We start from the raw sequence: 14,377 nt of genomic DNA, 5'->3' as shown, positions 1-14,377 counted from the left end.
CTACAACAGATACAGTTTCATACACGCCATCACAAGGTAATGCTTTAAAATAAAGACTATTATTAAAGAAAGCATTAATCGAACCAACTTCATTATCAAATGAAAAGGTGAAACCTTGTTTATACAATGCATGAAAGGAAATAATATTTCTTGCCATTTCTGGCGAATAACAACATTTATTCAAATATAAACTAAACCCACTACTTAGCGATAAAGTATAAACTCCAATCTTGGTGATAGGTGAAGCTTTCCTGTTTCCCATGATCAAGTTTATTCTTCCTTGCTCCACATTCTCACTTCTTCTTAGTCCCTGTAAATCAGAACAGATATGAATACCACCACCAGTATCAAGGACCCAAGAATTAGAATGGGGTGGGTTGTTAGATAAGATAGTGTAAATACCTGCATGGTTGGGTTTAACTTTCCCATCCTTCACATCTTGCTGGTACTTTGGGCAGTTCCGCTTCCAATGTGCCATTTCATGGCAATAGAAGCATTCAGCCTCTTTTAGGTCTGAAGAAGGAGTGATGAAACCTTCCTTGGTTCCACTTGAAGAAGAGCCATCAAGGTTCCTAAACTTGGTACCCTTCGAAGAACTCTTTCTCTTCTTCCCTCATCCTTTCCCGATTGCCAAGACAGGGGCGGAGTTGGTAGGAGTAGGAGTAGTAACAACCGTCTTACCCTTAAGACCACTTTCTGCGGTCTTTAAGAGTCCTTGAAGTTTGCTGAGAGTGACCTCTTCCTTGTTCATGTGGTATGTCATGCGGAATTGATCATAACATGAAGGTAAGGAGTGCAAAATAATGTCTATTTCTAGCTCCTCGGGGAAGTTCACATTAGGCTTCAACAAGCGGTCCACAAATCTTTGTATTTTCTGCATGTGGCCCGTGATGGGTTCTCCATCCTTCATTCGGGTTGTTATCATGGATGAGATGATTTCATACCTCTCTTGTTGTGCACTTTGATGGTATCTTTCCATCAAATCTTGGTGCATTTCAAAAGGGTAGTAGTCCTCGTAGGACTTTTGGAGATCGGCTGTCATAGTCACCATCATGATGCATGCCACCTTGGTGGCATCCCTTTCATGTGCCTGAAAGTCAGCGATCTCCTGGGGAGTTGCGGTGGTCTCATCAATTTCCTTAAGCTCCTTGTCAAGGACATATTCTTTGTCCTCGTAGCGGGTAATCATCCTGATGTTTCTAATCCACTCATTGAAGTTGGATCCATCAAAAGTGACTTTCCCACACAAGTTCATAAGGGTAAATGAGCCATTTGGATTAGAGCTAGAAGCAGCATTGTTTGAAGACATCTGAAGGAAGAGGACAAGATTAGTTTAGATATTAAGAAAGTCCTTAATAATACACCCAAATGTAATATTAAGGCTAGGATCCAATCACAATATATTATAACTTAGAAGAGGTATGCCGTAATCCAAGCTATAACATATTTGAAAGGTAGGTGAATGGTGATTCACCAATTTCCACCACGAAAACCGAAATATTACATATTAGGTTTTTGATTGGTTCTTAGAAATTCCTAGATTCTTTGAGATTCAATGAACTTTTCAAAGGCATGTTTCAATCTTGAGTGTGCCCTCCAAGTTTTGTGACTGGGATACCGAGGATCACAAAACGAGGTGTGAAGTAACCATGCAAATCACTTGGTACCCTTAAAGTTTATCACTCAATTGATGTGTCGGTAAACCACACACGCTCCACCGATACTATAATAAACCTTAAGTCACCCTTTACCTACCTTGTTAAGTCCAAGTTAGTGTGCCAGTTAACCACACATGCTCCCCCAACGACCAAAACAAAGTGTAAAGTGTAATTTCATGGATTAGCACTTTATTCACATTTTTCCTAAAGTAACTAAGATTGGGAATTTAATAAAACATTTAGTTACTTTATAATATTCAGCATACTTTTAATGAGAATTTATAAGTCCTTGTCTTACCCGTTCAGATAACGACCCTCCACCAGTCAAGCAAGCGGTGGGTGAGAGTGGACACCCATTATGTTGCCATTTTATAGGCAACAACCTTATACCCACCTTATAGACCAGCTTCGTGAATGAGGCGTACTAGCGGTAAGACGACTTTGCTCTTATACACACACACACACACACACACACACATATATATATATATATATATATAATTATTAAATCATAATACTATAAGTATAAGGGTTGAATTTTAACTTTTAAAATTCTAAGGGTTGGAACTAAAGTTGTTAATATGACTTTACTGGTTCCAAAACTTGAGGGCAAGATTTGTAGACTTTCAAAACTTTTCATTTCTTGTAACTTATGAGTTTAATAGAGTAATAAAAATGAAGACTCTTCATTTTTTCTAACTCTTGTGCTCTTTTAATGGTTTTAATTCAAGTGACTCTTGGTTTTCCATAACTTGAGGACAAGTTATGAACTCCATTAAAACACATTATGATCAAGAATTAATCTACCACATAGGTTACAAATAATTCCTATGATCATCTAAACATCATAAGATCAAGAACATGAATATGAACACTTTCATGAATCAAAATTACACTTAAAACTTTGTAATTTTGATAACTAGTTGTTGTAAATGAATTAGCAAAGACATTACTCCATCTAAAACAAGTTTTCAAGTACCAAAACAGTTTAGGGTAATGTTTCTAGTCCATTTCCAGCAACTAAAGTCGAAAATCTGCACTCTGTGGCTCCTACTCGCCGAGTGCATGAACCTACTCAGCGAGTAGGTTGAAGATTCAAGTGAACTCGGCGAGTCCCCCATGGACTCGGCGAGTTCATCGGGCAGACAGCAAGTTTTTCGACTTTTTTCAACTTTTTAGCACAAATAACAAACAAACAAGCGTAGGCTCTGATACTACTGATGGGTTTTGAGCATTCTAACACTTCCTAAGTGTACATGCTACCCTAATAACCTTGGATCTATGTTTGTCTAATTATTATGCAAAGTTGAATTCCAAGGTTATATTCCTATCTAGCATACATGGGGAACAATTCTTAACTTGAATGAAAGATAGAATAACTTACCTTGTGGTTGCGTATGTTCCTTGAAACCTTGTGAGCCTAGCACCCCAAGTGTGATGCCTTAAATGCTTCACACAACACCAAATGCTCTTGGAAAGACTTTTGAGAGAATACACACTTCTTAAAATTGGCCTAGCCCTCTTGTTTCATGTATGTAGCCAATTTTGGTGGAGAATGAGATTCTTATATAGTGTTGACACATCTAGGGTTACACCATGTAAACCCTAATGTGTCATGACTCTTCATTTCCATGACCCATGGGTTTGTAACTCCCATGGAGCATCCATGGAGTATCCTACGGGTGGAACCCAAATTGATAATCCATGGAGCCTTTTAGCCCACTATACAAGATATGGATGATTACATAATCAACCCATATATTTAATTAGTAATCTTTTGATCAGTTAATTAATTCTTGATCAAACTAATCAAATAATATTATTAATATATTAGAACTTATAATATATTAATAATCTCCAAATGTTATTTCTCTCATTTAGTCTATCCAATTGCATGGTGCCATGCAACCCAAATGGACCATGCCGGGTCGGGTCAAGTACTGACCATAAATAGTTATGGACTTAGACACCTTATCTAACATATGGGTCATGTGCTTACAGTAGTACGAGCCTATACTACCTTCCACACCTACCTATATTTGTCTCAAGTATCATCACAACATCCTAACAATATACATATGCATGGTGGTCACTCAATCCTCACTCGTAGAGGAAGGCTAACTATCTCATAACTAACCTACCGACCTCACACAACCCACCCATGAAACTTCCACCAACCCTGCAACACTTGTGTATTCCAACCATACATAACGCGAGACCCTATAGACTTTCGAATACATGATCCTACCCTAAGCCCTTCATCAAACAAGAACAGGAAATAAGGCTAAACCAAACATTCTCAGGATATAAGATCTTAAATATGTATGGTCATGATGCATACATTAAGACTATACAGTAATGATGTCAATTTCATATAAGGAAAACCTAGGCTATCAGGCAATTCTATCATGCAATTCCTGAAGATCCCTAGCCTAGTATTAGCATGTTGTTCTAACATATCACATCATCAAATAACTGCATGGTATTTTGGGGTCTACTCACTGGCTTTGGCTGATCGTACACTCTACATCTTTCTTTACTTATTTTGAAAACCATTTAAAATCATTTTGAAGATCTTTTCCTTTATTTGAGACTGGATTCACACGAGTGTTCTTCCAATTCACTCAAACCAAGTCTCTGATACCAACTTGTAACATCCAAAAAAATCGTGCCAAATTTAATCTTTTTAAACATCTCAAAACTAGTGAATATTACAAAACTTGTTTTCAAAATAGTATAATATCAGAGTATCCCAAATACAAAGTCATAAATATGAGGAGCTTTACGATCATGCCTTTGCCTTCCCACAATCTTTCGAGGTACCTGAAACAAAAACTAAAACTATAAGCCCGAAGCTTAGTGAGTTCCCCCAAAATACCCATACATACAACAATATACATATAATCACAAACATCATACTATGAGTCGAGTTAACCATCGGGTTAGAATAACCCATGCCCTCAACCATCCGGTTGGAATGCCAACACACTATGGTTCCAATCATCCTTTGGATGGAATACCCCAGGCCCACAACCAACAGGTTGGAATGCCCACATACTACGAGTCCAATCTATTGGATTAATGTCTAAGTCCATAACTATATTTGGTATGTACTTGATCCAACTCGGCATGGTCCATTTGGGTTGCACTTCACCGACACAATTTATATGGATAGTCTTTTGAGAATAGTATATTTATGATTTATATAAGTATATTATAAGTTCTAATATATTAATAAAGAATCATATTATTTAATTAGTATTGATCATGACTTAATTTAGATTAATTAAGTGATCAAAATGAACTAATTAAATATGGACTCTTATATATATGGAATGGGCCAAGTTCATTTAGGTTGGGCTAAGCTTTCATGGATAGTCCATGGAGTCTTTAACCCATGGATCATATGAAATGAAAGGTCATGGGTTTAACCCCAGTCTCCATACTATATAAAGATGTCCTTGGTTGGTGAAATTGGCACTAGTGTGGGTACACTAAGAAGGGCTAGCCGATTTCACTAAAGAGAACCAAGTATTCATATTCTCTAAAGTCTTCCAAGGTGTTTTGGTGATTTGTGATTCCACTTGAGGCTTCCACACTATTGGGGCTAAGCTCTTAAAGCTTGAAGACATCAAGCTACATCAAAAGGTATGTTATCTAACTAGTACTTTGTAGTATAAGAACTTCATAATATGCTAGTTAGGATTAAAGCCTTGGAAAGATCTTATTTGCATGTATAATAGAGAAAACATAGATCCAAGGTATTTAGGGTTGCATGTATACTAAGGAGTGTTAGAATGCTCGTAACTCAACACAATCATCCTGGGATGGAATACTCACAACCCACAACCATCGGGTTGGAATGTCCAGGTCTATTGGCTTTCGCACAAAGAAGACAAGCCTCAACCACCAATCAAACATATGCACATATAACAAATAATCACATAACAGTCTATAGACAAATAAACCGGTCTAATGGATCATCACAACATAATAACATCCTATCTACCAGGATATTGATCTAACATATCATAATAGCATATACCATCCTATCTACCAGGATACCGATCTAACAGATCATACTAGCATAACATATAAGGATAACAATCCAAAGGGTCGACCTTGGTGCCTTGGACCCTTGAGTATAGTGAGGAAAACTCACCTCGCAAATGTCAAACTGAAGTGATAAGCTCAAAATCTTGAATCACAGTCACGGACTCCATCACCTATATTTACCATAAGACCATTTCCATAAATTTCTAATTTACCAAAATACCACCAGAAGTCAAACTAGTCAACCCTTGGTCAAAGTCAAGGTCAACGGTCAAGGTCAACAGTCCATGTTGACTCAACTCGTCGAGTGCAGCTCACTGACTCGTCGAGTCCTTCCAGAACTCGAGAAGTCATGAAACCCCCCAGTTAACTCATCGAGTTTCCAAACAACTCGCCGAGCCCATGCGTGTTCACGGGTCGAGGAAATCCTAGCTGACTCGTCGAGTCGTCTTGCTAGCTCGATGAGTTCATGTAGAACCTTCAAAGGTTAATCTTCATCGGACTTGCCGAGTTGGCCATGCAGCTCGTCGAGTCGCTTCAGTCCTTTCTCCATTTAGATGACTTTAAGCCACCCCAAAGCTCCATATTTGCAGATCTAGGCTCCTTAGGCATACTTCCAATGTAAAGTTGCAAACTTTACGTACATGCAAGGTGTTAAGGGCCAAAATCAAGCTAAAGAAGAAGTTCTAGATGGGGAAAAGGCATTATCTTGCTAAAGGATGAAGCTTTATTACTATAAGAACCAAGATGAGCCTGGATATGAAGTTGCAGCTTCAGATCACGCTCAATACCCGAAATGAATCACCAATCATGCTAAAAATGGCCCTAATCTCAAGCATGAAGAGATCTAGATGGAAGCAAGTCCAAGGTAACAAATTGTTACCATCAAGTGATGCTAAAATGGAGTAGAGTTGAGATCCTCAACTGTTCCTTGCTTCAAGCTTCTTGATCTTCAAGCTCCTCTCACCAAGATCCACCTTCCAAGCTTAATAACACACAAATATGGAGAGAAAACATGATTTAGGGTTTCTAAGCTCAAAGGGAGCTGTAAGGGAGACTACGGGAGGCTAATAACCCTTTAAATAGGGTGCAAAACCATGGAAATTAGGGTTTCATCCTCCAGCTCCAACTCGTCAAGTTGTGTCCTCCAACTCGTCGAGTTGGTCACTTAAGACACGCGGCCAAATCCGTTCCTACTCGACGAGTCAGGGTATCCAACTCGTCAAGTCAACCTTTCAAAATGGAAATATAAGATTGTAAAGTTTATACATGAGAGTCGGGGTGTTACAGACGAGACCTTCATTATAATCAAATGTAACTGTTTTGAAAAGATTGCATCTAACGGTCGGATTAGACTTATTTTGTAGTAGTGATTCCCAATTATCGAATTCGTATATGCTTTTATATGCATTGTTTATAATAGAACTAACAAACATATTTTTTTGGCATATTAAAGTATATTAATACTTCTAATATTTTAAACATAGACACAATAAAAAAAAAAAACCTTACCTTTAAGGACGAAAAAAAACATCAATAGTGATTCCGATCGTCGTCGCAAATACCTTTAGCAATGACAAGTCGTCGGTAAAGGTTCGTCATTATTACCTTGTAGCTAATACTCAATTGTCGTCGCAATTATTGTCGTCTCTAAAAGGCTACATTGTCGCTATTAGTGTCACCCCTATTAATACTTAGTCTACGAATCGAAGTTTTTCCCGACAAAGCTTCCCGGAGGTAGGTGTCGTCGCAATTGGTGCATGTTGTCGTAAATGCCGTGGCCTTTAATACTTTTTTTAATACAATTTATATATGATACTAGTTTATAGATTATAAAATATAGATTTTATAAAAATACATAAATCAATACATATTACATTAAATAAAACATCAAATCACATAAAACAATACATACCACATTACATAAACTATCTAATAAATCCAAAATAAAAATCAAATATACTATCCATATACTATGTAATAAATCCAAAATAACATCATTCATAACATAAAACAAGAAATATTAGGGGTCTTCGTGTTCTCCATCGTTGTTTTTCTTGTTGTTTACTTGGTTGTTAAACGAGCGGATAATATCTCCAATTATCGTCACAAACATCGGGTTTTGAAGAAAAGCATTCGTATCCACATACTACAATTAAGTTACAAGCACATTAAGTCATTAACAAATTAACAGACTATCAAACCAATAAATGAATTAAATCGTTAACAAGTTAACAACTATTAAACCACCAAATCAATTAAGTCATTAACAATTTAACAAACTACCAAACTACCAAAAATTACTACAAATGCATTAGGTTCTTAACAATATAGAAAATGTACCAAATTCTATAAGACTTTAATAAATATCTTTGTTGGTTGCGGTGCTTGTGATTATGAATGCTCTTGAGATGAAACATTTGTGCCCGCTACAAAAAATTAATAAATACCAATACACTGAAATTAACATCTGTTTTATATATTTGATTGTCAATGATAATTCATAGCATATTAAAGTTCATTGTTACTTTTAACCCCTTTATATTATTATTTAGTTTAATTTTGAATTAAATTACTTTCATATATTTTATAAACATCACAGGAGTATTCATTGTTATCCAAAAACTCAATGTAAACATCGAAAAATATCCAAACACATCATAACTTATTGATATTTAACCACCAAAATAAAGATTCATACATAACCATGTTTCCTACAAAAGTAGAAAACCTACCATCCAATGTAAGACATCATTGATCAATGAAAATTTTTGTCTCTTACGCTCCATTAGTCATTTTGCTCACCCGCCGATAACATAAAAAATTAATGATCTTCATCAATTATCTTCTTACAATAGATATTGATATCATTTACAAACACTTTCATTAAATATTTGCATAAATCCTTATCAAATTTATTCGTTGTACAACTCACAATACCATATGTTATGTCCTTAATTGTCCATAAAGTATTCCATGGTCAACATCAACAAAATCACATTGTTATACGTGAAGGACCATTTGAATGGTGTAAGGTGGTACCATTCAAAATGCGTTGCTTCGTATGGAGAGCGAAGATCGGTAGGATCCCATCATCGGTTGAGTTAAGTCGTAGGGGGTTGCAATTACTTCGATCACTTGTGATTCATGTAATCTTGAGGAGGAGTCAAGCAATCATATTTTGCTATCATGTCCATTGGCGAAAACTGTGATATATTCGATTCTATATTGGTGTGAAATCCAATACGGAGAATTTCAATCGGTGAAAAATGTGTTACTTTTCATATCGCGATGGTCACGTTGCAAATAATAATGTTCATATCCAATAGGGGCTCATTCAAGAACATTGACCGGAGAGTTTGGAACTTAAACCATTTTCTTTGTTTGTAACTTCTGCTATTTTTCTTTTTTGTACTCTCTCCCCCGCATTGTCTCGATATGGGTTGCCTAATATATATTTGCCGTTTAAAAAAAAAAAAAAAACTTTATTATTTACTGTACACTATTTGATTTTAAACTTCACTACTTCCTTGTGTTGAACTTTCTCTTCCTTTGGGTGCCGGGTGCCCAATATTTAACATGTATGATGAAATTATTTCTTAAGTGGATATGTAGAAGTCTGTTTAATCAAATCAAATAATCATGTTCGTTGCACAATGGGAAGACAAATTGCATTGAAAATATAATATAAGATACTAAGCCAATTTAGATGTCTTTTACCTGTTAGAATCTGGAACATTTTACATATAGAATTTCCAATGTATCTTACCAACAAGAATTGGATATGGCATTGTTTATCTTTGTTTTGAAAAAAAAAATCTAACGTTTCATTCAGATTTTAATGTTAGAAACTATAAAAAAATTACTACAAACAACAAGAAGAAGAAAAACAAAAAATTATAAACCAAAACAAAAAATTGGTCCGAATGGAAAAAGTTTGTTAAATGGGAGAGGTTTTTTTGAAAAAATAACATAAAATAATTTTTTTTTTCTAAAAAATGAGAATTTTTTATAAAAGATATGTAAAACCGAAATATTATATGTAAAATGATAAAAGAGTCAATTCGTAAAAAATGGAATACTATAAGATTCTTCTGAAATAAAAACAATATAGTTTTAACCAGAAAATATTATGTTTTTTTATATGGCTAACCCCATTATCTTTGTGGCTGAATGTAGACATGATTTGTTGTTTATCGTATTGAATTCTTTTATGCATTGTGGGGCGAAATAACTAGAATTTTTTTTTCCTAATTGTATATGCTCTCTGTTCTTTTATAATTTTCCTTTTTACTGTGACTATATTAAATAGAAATGTTGTAGGTAAACAGGACCGTCAATAATCCATGGGAAATTGTCAAATATGAAGACCGTCGATAATACGTTAGGTTCAAAACTACGGATAAAAAGGTCTATTTCTGTCATTTAATTGTTTCCAACGAATTTTCACCTGGAATGACCTTTGGAATTTTGGCAGTTGTATGGAAGTTTTCCAAAAACGGAAAAAAAAAAAAAAACAAACAAACAAACAAAAATACTCATTATTTTAAACATCACAAAATAAAACTATGCGATTTATTGTTTAACATCAAGCTAGGTCGATAATAGACCTTGTCCATTGCTTCACTTCAATATTTTTCAATAATTTCTATTATATTCTATATTATATGCAAATGCATAGCTTAGTAGCTTCAATTGTCACGGGCTTACAATTCTTCCAAAGATATTTTAAAGGGTTATATTATATCACCATATAATAAACTTGCTCTTAAGGAACTTTGAAGTATAGGTGTCAACTTGCTCTTAAGGAACTTTAAAGTAGAGGTGCCAATCGATGACATTTGAAAACAAAACTAAACGAAATACATTTCGGTATGAAACTAAATTGGAACTAACTCGAAATTTGAATTCGTGTTTGTATAATGTGTAAAAAATACTAAGTCGTATTTGTGTTGAAAATTCGATACGAAATTGATACAGGTTAACATGTGTTTGTCAACAAAAAAAAAAGTTCATTAATTTATTATTATTATTATTTTTTTTTTTTGTAGTTTTGATGTAAGGTTGTCAAGATCGGAATCCTACCTAGGATCGTTTTTGGGTTTACAAGATCGGAATCGTAAGATTGGGATCGAAATCCTAAAATCCCACAAAATAGAATATAATTCTAATTTATAATATTTAATCATGAAAAATATTTCAAACATTTTAATTTTTCGTTTAAAAGTTATAAAAACTTCAAAATATTAGTCATAAGTCACAATAAAAAATGATAAATTGTAGATTGGTAAAAGGTAAAAGACATAAAGTGGTAAAAAAAATTCATAATAATAAAAATAAATCAAAGGAAGGTAGGATCGGATCGAATCTCGATCCTACCCCAAATACGGTCCTTTTACGATCCAGATCGTTTTTCTTACCTAGGATCGTACAATTGTACGATCAGGATCGCGATTTTGACAACCATGGTTTGATGTGGTTTAGACACATCATTTCGTGTACAATGGTTGTTTTTGTTTTAAAAAGTGTTGAACAAATTAGGAATTTTCAGGTTGTCGCATCTTTTTGAGTTATTAAAAGAATTTTACTCTCTCTCTCTCTCTCTCTCTCTCTCTCTCGCTCGCTCTGTGTGTGTCTATATATATATATATATATATATATATATATATATATATATATATATATATATATATATATATATATATATATATATATATATATATATATATATTACCTTATAAATCATATTTGGTCAAACGCTAAAAATTAAGTCGTACAAACCAATACCGCATTATGTACAAAGAATTTATGCACTGCCGATCTTATTTGTTCAATAAAAGTCAAAAAGTCAAACGAAAAAGGCAGATATAGATACATGTTATCTTATCTCTTGTTAGTTTCACCTGGCGATATTAATTTGACCAAGCCCCTTCCTATATCTCGGGATTTCCCCCGTAACTCGGTAATATTTGTTCATCTAAAGGTGGAATTCAAATAGAAGTTCCTCTTAGCACATTTATGGCATTTACCTCTCAAGAAACCCTAATGTGGACCTTGAGAACTAGTGATGTATCCTCTTTAAAAAACACCAACCGATGCCATCTTGATAGGTCGTCATTTGTTGCTCTGCATCAAGCACCACCCACAGATCTTCCTTTCTCCCCCTCAATGAACACCACCATCGTATCCTTACATCGTCATCGGCAATTTTCCGGTTCCTCATCTTCACCATCTCGCGATCTGATTGTTTTAAGTTGCTTTCCACTTCCCTTTTCATGTGTTCGTCATCTCACAGAAAAACTTCGACTATAGGTTTTTTATCTGTAAGAATACAATGTTTGATTTCAAGTTTTTCTGGTTTGCTTATAAGTTTTCTATCGTTTGAACTTAACTTAAAGGTTTGATTACAGCCACCACACCTGCGTTCTGATTTCTGGAAGTGCATTTGGTGTAAAGGATAATGCTTATGTTTGGTAGGCTGATCTGCAGTTAATGTTTAAACTAATGTCTTCTTTTGCAGATTGTTAGGGTTCATCAGGAATCCAAGAAGTTCAAAAATCATAAGATTATGGAGATCAGGTAGATTTATTTGAATCTGGTTCACTATTCCACGTTTCTTATAACTTTTATTGGTTTATGTAAAGCCTAAAAAATCAAGGTTTTAAGGATTTGTATTATATGTTGTTTTATAATTTTTGTATTATATGTTGGATCTCAAAGATGGCATGATCATTTCGAATGCAACTTTATAGTTTATGAAATCAATATTTCTTTCAATCTACATTACTTTTTTTTCTACAAATCATGTCACTGATGAATTTTAATGGATGTTTTTGTTGATTTCCAGGCAAGAGTTTATGAAGGAGCTCTTCATTTATATGAGATTAATATTCTACTAATTAGAAGGTATGATTACAACTTGAGATTAGTTTATTGGTCACCTCAGTAGCTTTTTCCTCTTTTTCCATAAGAGTTCCTTGTACAACATCATCAGAGGAAATGGCCAACTGTCATTCTTAATTTTTCTCATACAAAATATAATAATTTGCATAAATTTGTTATTTTCTCTGAAGGTACCTCTTAATATTTGTAAATGTGTTGGCATTGCCGACATATGTCTGGTCAAACATTTGTGTCACAAGGTTAGTGAAACATAAAAGTCTTGTACTTTATGGTTTAAGAGTCATAGCGGATTCTTGAAATGATAAAGGCTTCATTAAGAACTTTATATATTTTTTTTCAGGTAATCATTGATGGAATGTAAAAGAGTGTAAAGATGCATATAGTGACAACATGTTAGAGTATGATTATGGCCGAGAATTAGTTATACTTCGAAGTGACACCACACTCGATGATCAAAACGATTTTAGGGTCATGAATTCGTGATTGAAGAAAGAAATATGACTTGGAAAAGTCAAAGGTCAAGGAACCGGCGTTTTGGTATGGTGAAATTGAACTCTTTTATCCCATCACATTTAACAACTTCTTAGTCACATGCTATCTAATTGAGAGGTTGTTGGGTATGATCAACTTGGGTAATATATAAGTTAGTGTATGAATCTGTTATGTTTTGGAATGTGAAGCATTTTATCATAATAAATGTATGATCACATGCATTTTTTCATGGTATTTGTTTGCCTAACTTCTGGTCGAGGTTAGTGACTATAAACGAAACTAAACAATCGCAAACGCTTGATAATGGTAAGAGTTGTATGCCTCTAAATTTATTTATTTATATGACATTTTTTTTTAAAATATGAACATTTTCTTTCACAAATTATTGATTTCCAAAGTTATGCAGATAGATAAGCCACTAGAGAGGGCTACAATTAGTGGGTACCAAACTCGGGTTAGTTATTTATTTATATGTCATGTTTTTTTAAAATATGAACATTTTCTTTCACAAATTATTGATTTCCAAAGTTATGCAGATAGATAAGCCACTAGAAAGGGCTACAATTAGTGGGTACCAAACTCGGGTTAATTGTTTCATGAAACTTTTAATCTTTATGACTTACAAGTTGATGGTTTAATAGTTTGATAATTTGTTGATCAAAATGGTTTAGTGCAACAATTGTGAGGTTTATGTAATGGTTAAATCCTTGTATTGTAGTAATTTGGCATCTTAATGGTTACTTTAGCGCAACAACAAAGATAGTTCCAATCATTATGACTTTTTTTTTTGTGAATTTGGAATTCCATATACTTTCTACGTAAGACACGAATTAATGAAGTTTTATATGTTTGAAATTGAGAAACAATTTTGGAGTGACTAATAATAGCGTAGAGCATAGCCGGCTTATTTAATTTTTGTCAAGTTTACTTCTTAGTTAGCCTTTGCAATACTTGGTCACATGTAATTTATGATCATAAAGATGCATTGTTAACCAATCTTGATTTGTAAATTTGTGGTTTCCACAAAATTGTTTATTTGTTATAAAATTTACCTTTATAGATTATCTTCAGGTATATTGTTATTTTTTATTTATAAGTTAAACAACAAAAAATTTCAATATTAATATTGTTTTCAAGGTATTTACTATTTAGTAAAAGTGTAAAACTCTTTAAAAATATATGCAAGACGATGTCATTATATTCAAGAAATCATAATAACAAATATTTTAACCTTTTCGACTTATCAATAATTAAAAACTGAAAAACAAATA

At 33.9% G+C, this 14,377-nt stretch overlaps 1 long non-coding RNA gene across 1 annotated transcript; it reads left to right on the top strand.

Moving 5' to 3' along the window:
- The first annotated feature begins 11,928 nt into the window (after positions 1–11,928).
- Positions 11,929–12,826, top strand: LOC145014359 (uncharacterized). The gene is made up of 3 exons (XR_013665508.1): positions 11,929–12,034; positions 12,232–12,290; positions 12,559–12,826. It is a non-coding gene; the product is annotated as an uncharacterized LOC145014359 (long non-coding RNA).
- Positions 12,827–14,377: the final 1,551 nt, after the last annotated feature.

This window comes from Lactuca saligna, chromosome 9 (genome assembly GCF_052625555.1).
Source record: "Lactuca saligna cultivar CGN05327 chromosome 9, ASM5262555v1, whole genome shotgun sequence".
NCBI classification, from domain to species: Eukaryota; Viridiplantae; Streptophyta; class Magnoliopsida; order Asterales; family Asteraceae; genus Lactuca; species Lactuca saligna.
This window is presented reverse-complemented; position numbering and strand designations above follow the sequence as displayed.